The sequence below is a fragment of the Herpailurus yagouaroundi genome, unplaced genomic scaffold (genome assembly GCF_014898765.1).
Source record: "Herpailurus yagouaroundi ecotype Mexico unplaced genomic scaffold, PumYag 379, whole genome shotgun sequence".
NCBI lineage: Eukaryota > Metazoa > Chordata > Mammalia > Carnivora > Felidae > Herpailurus > Herpailurus yagouaroundi.
The window spans coordinates 646,203-655,521 of record NW_024412596.1 but is presented as its reverse complement, the minus strand read 5'-3'; positions in this window follow the sequence as shown (position 1 = coordinate 655,521).

Sequence of the window (9,319 nt, the reverse complement as noted above, 5' to 3'; positions counted from 1 at the left end):
TGTAGTCCTTGAGCCCCCGCAGCTCTTCCTGTCTGATGTGATTAAACATGGCATCTCCAAACATAATGCTGGGGACTGGAAAGAGGTGGCTCTAAGGGTGCTTGCGCTCAGCGGTGCTTACAACCTTGTGAGGTAGACACACACAAACACAAAGGTCTGGGCGCCTCTAGAGGCGGAAAAGCCTCAGATCGGAGCCAGCAGTCCCGAGGTAGTAGAGACATCATAATACATTGAAGACTTCACTCCCAGCTTAGTATGTCTTCTATATGCATTTGAGAGCAGGGCAGTAGGCCTCTTGCATATTTCACCTCAGGTGACACCCATGTTCCAACGTATTTGCCTGTGAAGATTTATACGGGATTTACTATGAGAAAGCCACAGTGGTAGCCCTGATACACTCCAGGGAATCATAAGACACTCTTTCACCTGAGTTGAGCACAGAAAAAACGAGATATTGTGAATGAATTAGGAAGAAGAAAGGAAGAAAAAAGGCAAATAGCTCCCAATTGTCTAAAACCTGGAGAACTAGAGAAATTATATTAAAAGCAGTTGTTTAAAACAGGGATGATTAGAGAAAATTGTTCAATATTAAAAAAAAAAAAGCTGTGTTCTCAAAACCATTAGGATGCCTACTATAAAAAAGAAGAAGAAGAAGAAGAAGAAGAAGAAGAAGAAGAAGAAGAAAAAAAAGAACGAGTGTTGGTGAGGATGTGGAGTAATTGGGATCCTACGCACTGTCGGTGGAAATGTAAAATGGTGCAGCCCCTATGGAAAACTGTATGATGGGTTTTAAAGAAATTAAAAATAGTTTTTCCACTTTGGGTATATACCCCCAAGAATTCAAAGCATGGCCTCGAAGAGACATTTGTATACACATGTTTATAGCAGTATTATTCACAATAGTTAAGAGATGGAAGTAACCCAAGTGTCTGTTGATTGATGAATGGATAAACAAAATATGGTGGATACATGCAATGGAATATTATCCAGCTTAAAAAGGAAGGAAATTCTGACACATGCTACAACTTGGATTAAACTTGAGAACATTATATTAAGTGAAATAAGCCAGTCACAAAAAGATACTGAATGATTCCATTTATATGAGGTATCTAAAGCAGTCAAAGTCATATAAGCAGAGGGGGGGTTGTGGTTGAGTGATTGCCACTGGCTCAGGAGAGAGGGATAGCGGGAGTTGTTTAATGAGTGTAGAGTTTCAGTTTTGCAAGATGAGAAAGGTCTGGAGATTGGTTGCCCAACAATGCGAGTGTACACTTAAAAAAATGGTTAAGGTGGTAAATTTTTTGCAGTGTGTATTTTACCACAAATAAAACCAAAAATACTTGACCAAATATACAAGCAGACCAAACCCAGCAACATATAAAAAAAAGTATATACTATGATTGGACAGGATTAACCCAGGAATGTAAAGTTGGTTTAATATCTGAAAAGCAATTAATACATCATATGTCAGTAAAATAAAGACAAAAACCCCATGATCATCTTAACAGAAGTGCAAAAAGCACTTGATAAAATCCAACATCCCTTCATGATAAAAACACTCAAAAACTAAAAATAAAAGGGAATGTCCTCAACCTGTTGACTGAATACTTTCCTCATAAGATCAGGAACAAGGCTCTTGCCACTCTGGCCACTTCTATTCTATTCTCCTCACCATTATTATTTTCATCACTTCTATTTGACTACATTGTACTGTTCTAGCCAGAACAATTATGCAAGAAAATCAAATAAAACATCCAGGTTAGAAAGATGTAACACTACTGCTATCTGTAGATGACATGATATACAAATTCTTGAGCAAGTCATTAGTACTGGGGCAACTGGCTGTGTCAGTTGATAGAGCATATGATTCTTGATCTTGGGGTCATGAGTTCAAACCCCACACTGGGTGTAGAGCATACTTTGACAAAGAAAAAAGAAGCCATTAGTGCAGCCATTTTAGAAGATTGTCAATTCCTATGGGGTGCCTGGATGGCTCAGTCGGTTAAGTGTCCCAACTCGATCTCAGCTCAGGTCTTGATCTCAGGGTCGTGAGTTTGGGCCCAGTGTTGAATGAATGAATGAATGAATATTGTCAATTTCTCACAAAACTAAACATACACTAAGCATATGATTCAGCAATTATGCTCCTTGGTATCTGCCTAAATAAGTTGATAAATCATGTCCACACAAAAACCTGCACACAGATGCTTATAGCGACTTTATTTCATAATTGCCAAATCTTGGAAGCAACCAAGGTTGCTTTTAGTAGGTGAGTGGATAAATGACCTGTGGTACATTCATACCGTGAAATAGTGGCACTAAAGAGACATGGGCCATTAAGCCATGAAAAGACATGTAGTAACCTTAAACACATATTACTAAGAGAAAGAAGGCAATCTGAGAAAGCTATATACTGTATGATTCCAACTATATTACATTCTGGAAAAGGCAAAGCCATGGAGACAATAGAAAGATCAGTGGTTGCCAAGGTTTGGGGAGAAGGAACAAACAGGAGGAACACAGAGGATTTTTAGGGTAATGATTCTATAATAATGGTGGATACATAGCATTATGCATCTGCCAAAACTCATAGAATGTAAATCAAAATGAACCCTAATGTAAACTATGGGCTTTGGGTGATAATGATATATCAATGTCGATTCATAGATTATAACAAATGGACGAATCTGGTATGGGATGCTGATAGTAGGGAGGCCGGGATAGAGGGTAAAGGGATATGGGAACTCTCTGCATTGTCAGCTTAACCCTAAATTAAAATAAAAATCTAAAAAATAAAATCTATTCAAAATGTTTTAAAAATAAAATCTATTCAAAATGTTTTAAAAATGGGGTGCCTGGGTGGCTCAGTCAGTTAAGTGTCTGACTCTTCATTTCCACTCAGGTCATGAACTCACGGTTTGTGAGTTTGAGCCCTGAGTCCGGCTGTCTGCTGACAGTGCAGAGCCTGCTTGGGATTCTCTCTCTCTCTCTCTCTCTCTCTCTCTCTCTCTCTCTCCCTCTCTCTCTGCCCCTCCCCTGCTCACACTCTCCATCTCTCTCTCTTTCAAAATAAACATTAAAAAAAAAAAATTTTTTTTTAATGTTTATTTATTTTTGAGAGACACAGAGACAGAATGCGAGTGGGTTAGGGGCAGAGAGAGAGAGACACAGAAACCAAAACAGGCTCCAGGCTCTGAGCTGTCAGCACAGAGCCCGACGTGGGGCTCGAACCCACGAACCGAGAGATCATGACCTGAGCTGAAGTCGGCCGCTCAACCGACTGAGCCACCCAGGCGCCCCTAAATAAATAAACTTTAAAAAAATGTTTTAAAAATAATGATTCATGTTACAATATGGATGAACCTTCAAAACATTATGCCATGTGAAAAAAGCCAGACACAAAAGACCACATATCTTATGATTCCAATGATATGAAATGTCTGAAACAGGGAACTCAACAGACAAAAGTAGATTTGTGGTTTCCAGGGGCTGAAGGAGGAGAGAATGGGGTCGTGATGGCTAAAGGGTTTCTTTCTGGAGTGATGAAAATGTTCTGGAGTTAGATTGTGGTGATGGTTGTACAACTTTCTAAATATACTAAAAATCACTGAATTGTATACTTTTCAAGGGATAAAGTTTATGACGTGTGAATTATATCTCATCTTAATGAAGCTGTTTTTAAAAAGCAACTACGTTGTAGCCTTAGACAAGGAAAGGTAAATTTTTTTTTTTAACATTTATTTATTTTTGAGACAGAGAGAGACAGAGCATGAACGGGGGGAGGGCCAGAGAGAGAGAGGGAGACACAGAATCTGAAGCAGGCTCCAGGCTCTGAGCTGTCAGCACAGAGCCTGATGCGGGGCTCAAACTCACGGACCGTGAGATCGTGACCTGAGCGAAGTCGGACGCTCAACCGACTGAGCCACCCAGGCGCCCCGGTAAATTATTTTTTAAAATAAAAAACCCTCAAGGCTTCCAGGAGGCATTCTAGAATAATCCCTCGGTAAGCCTCAGCCCAATACTCGTCATTTTGCCCTCTGTCCCCCAGCCGCTCTAGGCATTTTGCACTGAGTGGTGTCTGCGTCTGCAGCTCTCGCCCAAGGACTGGTTTAGACACATTGTGAAAAATTAATAAAGGGGTGTGCAAAAATGGGCAAAGTGAGCGCCCCCAGGTGGCCGTAGGTCTCTGGCATCACATCTAGTTCAAGGCCTTCTGAGCCTCAGATTCTCCACCCTCCCCCGAGAAAAAATACACCACCACCGCGGCGAGGCTTGACGGCGCCCGGCCTCCTCGGCTCGGGTCTAGGCTCTGGGCTCCGCATGGGGAGCGGGGATGCAGGGGGTGCTTTGGACTTTTCCAGTCCCCAGACCCTGGAAGCTCCAACCCCAGGTCCACTGTCTTTTCCGAGCTGAGGAGACACTGCTGCGCTGGGCCCAGCGTCGGAGCTGGCCCGGATCCGGCTTCGCATGGGGGCTAAGCTGCGGTCGGAACAGAGGAATCACGGCGTCGTGGGTCACTCTGGTACTCAGAGTGGACAACGGTACAGGAAAATGCCCCCAAGAGAATATGGCGACCTGCCTTCACAACGGTCATTCAGATGCACTCGGAAAGTTGTTACTCGTTTCGGTTGACCTTATTCATTTAAGAGTCAGCTCCAAGCGCTCAGCTGCGGCTCTTGAAATTCCTAAGCCCTCTGGGCGCCGGCGGAGATTGGCTAGAGGCCGTGCCTTCTGGCGGCGCCCAGTGATTGGACCTGGTGAAATACTAGGTCTGCTCTGGTTGGTCCCTGGGGCCAGACTCTAGAACGCTGTTGCTAGGTAACGCCACACGCGTACTACCAGGTGTCCGGAGGAGGTTGTGTGTAGGGAGCCCGCATTGATCAGCGTCCTCTGAGCGTTCCACCTCTGTTCCGCTGGCCCACAGGCCTCCGGGAGTGCTTCCTGGCTGCAAAAATGAAGCCAGTTCTAGGGAGCTAAGCATATGTATGGAATTTCTTCATTGTCCCACGTGTGCAACAGCCTTCTTGTGAATCATCTAACTGAGCAACACTCCTTGTGAGGGTAGGGACTGTGGCCCCTGTTTAAGAACATTGAAGGGCGCCTGGGTGGCTCAGTCGGTTTAAGCATCTAACTTCGGCTCGGGTCATGATCTCACAGATGGTGAGTTCAGCCCCAAGCCAGGCTCTGTGCTGACAGCTCAGAGCCTGGAGCCCCATTCGGATTTGCCCCCTCTCTGCCCCTCTCCCGCTCACGGTCTGTCTGGCTGTCTCTCTCTTAAAAATAAACATTTAAAAATTAAAATAAAAAAGAATAAAAACATTGAGACTGGCTACTGCTCCTTAGTCCAGTGTTCTTTCTGCTGACCTAACACTAGAGCTTTCTCTCCGGAGCTATCTCCGCCCTTGAGCAGTTCACACACACTCCTGGGATAGAAGTCCTGGCCACCAGCTGGGCTCCAGTGACTTACAGAAGTGCCCTCTTCCCTTTTATCCACCGCTCTGAAGTCTGAGCGGCCAAAGTCAGAATCTTATTCTTTGTTGTTCCTAACCATCTAAAAACTGTAGTGTAAGTACAAAAACAACAACCCACACAATGTGCCAGGAACTGCAAAACACTTCAAAACCATTAGCTCATTTAATCCTCAAGAAACAACCCTAATGAGGCTGATCATTTCACTTTCCGAATGGGGGTGCTCAAACTCAGTTACCCTCTGTAACACAGCTAAATTAAGCAGCCAGCATTAGAATCCAAGGTATCCAACTTTGAAGCCCATTTATCGTAACCATGGTGCTACACAGCTATTTCTAAGCACAACATTGTTCAAAAATATCAAAGGATCTCAGGAGGGGAAGAGAGAGAATCCCAAGCAGCCTCCGCAGTGTCAGAGTGGCACCCAGTGCAGGGCTGGTACTCACAAACCATGAGATCATGAGATCACGACCTGAGCTGAATCAAGAGTCAGAGGCCTAACCGACTGAGCCACCCAGGCACCCTGGGTCCTTTTGCTACTTCTTAATCTGGATTTTTTTCAACTACTGAGGGTGATTCTGCCGATGCTTAATCAGAGCTAGTAGCTAGAACAACACTTCAGGCCTTTAGGAAAGGTGTGAGGTCATTTCCCACTTACTCATTCCGGCATGTCCTTGTAAGAGCTGAGAAGGGCCCCCGCACAAGTAGTGACATACTCCTGGGTGCTGCTTCTGTGCTAATCAGTTTCTAGGCCCTAGAGAAGCAACAGTCACTCACACTCAGGAAACAGGCAAGGCCATGCACCTTGGTGCAAATCCAAGGTAGAGAGTTTCCGGAAGGCCCAGTTACAGTCAAGGTAACATACCTGATTCCAGGGTTTGCAGTGGGGGGGTTTAACACAGACCAGGACACAGACTTTAGGTCCAAAGATATCAGGGCATCATGAGTGCCAGCCCATGATCCTCAGTGTCAAGGTGAGGCATCTGCTCTGGCACTGATATTTCTAGCTCCCCAAAGTTTCTTGCTTTTGGTCCCTTCCTTCTGCATCTACCACTTCTTGTTTTCTGCTGGAAAAGAGGGAGAATCTCAGAACTTAGGCTGTAGCCACTTTTGGTCCATGAGGGTGAGGATGAGAGCAGTGGGCAAATTCAAAGACTTGACTCAGAGCTCCCCTGGACAGTTGATTGAGAGAGGTGTCCCAAGTCCCCACAGCTGGCTCATAGTCCTATGGAAATCTGGGACCATTAATCCCTCACCAGTGAGGATTGAGAGAATGCCTCAGATGGGGCATTATTCTCCATGTGTGAAGGTAGAGTCGCCCCAACTCTCCTTTTCAATAACAGGAACCCTATAGGGAGCCTCTAGGACTAGCTCAGGAAAAAACAAGGGTCCTGAGATCCTCACCCTATAGAGAAACTACTTCAATGTCCTTTACATTTTACCTTTCTAAAGGCCCAAGATTGGTAACACATGAGTATTCAGAAACGTGTAGCTGGAAACCTTAAAACAAAAAACAAAACAAAACAAAACAAAAACCCAACTACTAGATCTTAACCTCTTTTAATGAGTGGCATACTAAAATTCTGATCTTCGCCTTGAAGTAATCATGTACATCGACTGACCTTATACAACTCTCCCACCCCAACCAAAGAAAATGAACTCTGAGCTCCCAACTCTTTGTTGGTACCCCTTCCAAAGAGTTCATGTTCCCTTGCAAATTCCCATTTATAAAGCACTCTGATCCTCTGCCTCCCCCCCATTAGCAAGGGGCCCAACTTCTCTGCCTTAATTTTCTTACCTGTTAAATGGGGATAATCATTTCTTTTTTTTCTTAGGGATGTTGTGAAGATTAAATGAGATAATGTAATTAAACATCCTTTTTAAGAACACTGGAGTTCAGGACCTGAGTTCGGTAAGTGCTGAACCAAATTTATTTATCTCCCTTAGTTCCACCTCAGGACCCTCTCTCTATATAAAACTCACTGGAGAAAAGATGTATAGAGAAAGAATAGTCAAGGGTTATTTTTACAAACTTATTGTTATATTCCCCAAATCTAGGAGCAGTCTGGCACCACTTGGAATCTGAGAAAATGGAACTAACCTAGAAAAGGTACTGAAATTGCACTAGATAAGTGCCTTTAGAGGGAGAACTTTGTGGGGAATGGATCCTTGAGGTTTTCCAAGAAGTCTGACTTCAGGCATACACTGACCCCCTCAACTCAACAGACTGACTTCTCTGGGACGTGCCTTATCTTTGGGATCTCTTCAGAGGACCACAGACCTCAACTTTTTGTCCCACCCAAGAAACAGAAGTTCTCTCAGATCCTAGGAAAGAATAAATGAATCAAAGTGGTATAGGAGTCCCAAAGGAAGCGTGTGTGTGGGGTGTGTGTGGGGGGTGTGTGTGTGTGTGTACAACTCCTGTGAGTCCTCAGCTAGGCGTTATTGGAACCGTTTTAACGTTTAAAAAACTGGACGTTCAGAAAAATCAAGTGGTTTGCCCAAGCCCACACCACATGTAAGAGAAAGAATCAGGATCAGTATTCAAGTCTGTCTGACATCAGTCCCCAAGTAGTTAACCACTTGGAGATACTGAATATGCTGCCTCTGTGACCCACAGCTTTATAGAGCCTCGGAAGCATGGCCTAGGTGGAGTGAGGGGCAGAGGGTCTTTGGTCCCAGGCCTTACTTCCAGGAAACTCTGAAATGTAAACTTTTATCTTCAAACAAGTAGTCTGGACCCAGAGACCATTACTGGGCCTTACCTTACCTTGATCTTATGTATTATTTTTCTCATAGAGTTATTTTGTGAAGCACAATTACATTGCAGTGTATTTTTTTAAAAAATTACTTTTTTATTTATTTTGAGAGAGAGAGAGAGAGAGCATGAACAGGGGAGAGGCAGAAAGAGAGGGAGAGAGAGAATCCAAAGCAGGGTCTGCACTGTCAGTGAGTGCAGAGCCGAATGCTGGGCTGGATCTCACAAACCGTGTCCTGAGCAGAAACCAGGAGTCAGACACAACTGCCTGAGCCAGGCAGGCGACCGGATTGCAGTGGGCTTTTGTGTTAAAAGCTCATGCTAAATGCGCTTTAAGCTATACCACTGTTACACTTTTTGTTTTGTTTTGTAAACCCCCCCCCCCCCCCCCCCCCCCCCTTAAAAAGTTTGGCAGTTTTTGAGGGGGGTAGATATGTAGGGCCAGGGCAGTCTGCCGACCCACATAGGCCTGGGGCACATAGGCTCCCGGGACGCCTCCTTCCCGCCCACGGATCCTCCCCACTCAGGGCCCCGGGCCTCCCCTTAAGTTTATGAGCCCCTCGTTTGGATCCGTATCCTGAGAAAGTCCCAAAGGAAACCCGGCGACGCCAGCTTCACAGCCATTTCCCCCAGAGCCGTGGGATGGCCTTTCCTCGCTAGGTCAAGTTCACCCTCTGAATCCAACACGACTCGTGCTCCAGGCTCCTCGCTGCCCTAGGGACTGGGGCACTGGGCCCCCGGCGCCGGAGCTGCGGGCGGTCCCACGATCGCGCTGGTAGGTGGGCCATTTCCAGTAGCACGCCGAAAGGAGCAGCGCGGTGATTGGGCCTCGGGGTGGGGGTGAGGGCGGGGAGGTTTGGATGGCGCTTGCGTGGAGTGACCTGCCTCGGCGCGGCTCAGGATCCTGGTGGGGCTGGTGACCGCGGCGCCTGGAGGAAAAGGGAGCGTGTGGCTGCCCTCACTGGCAGTGCAGCGGCCAGAACTGGGGGGAACCCAGGAGGAGCTCGGGGTTAGCTCCTGCCCACGCCGCTTCGATTTCAACCGGGCTGCTGGAGGACGGCGGACTTCCCACTCAAGATATCCTTGCATCTA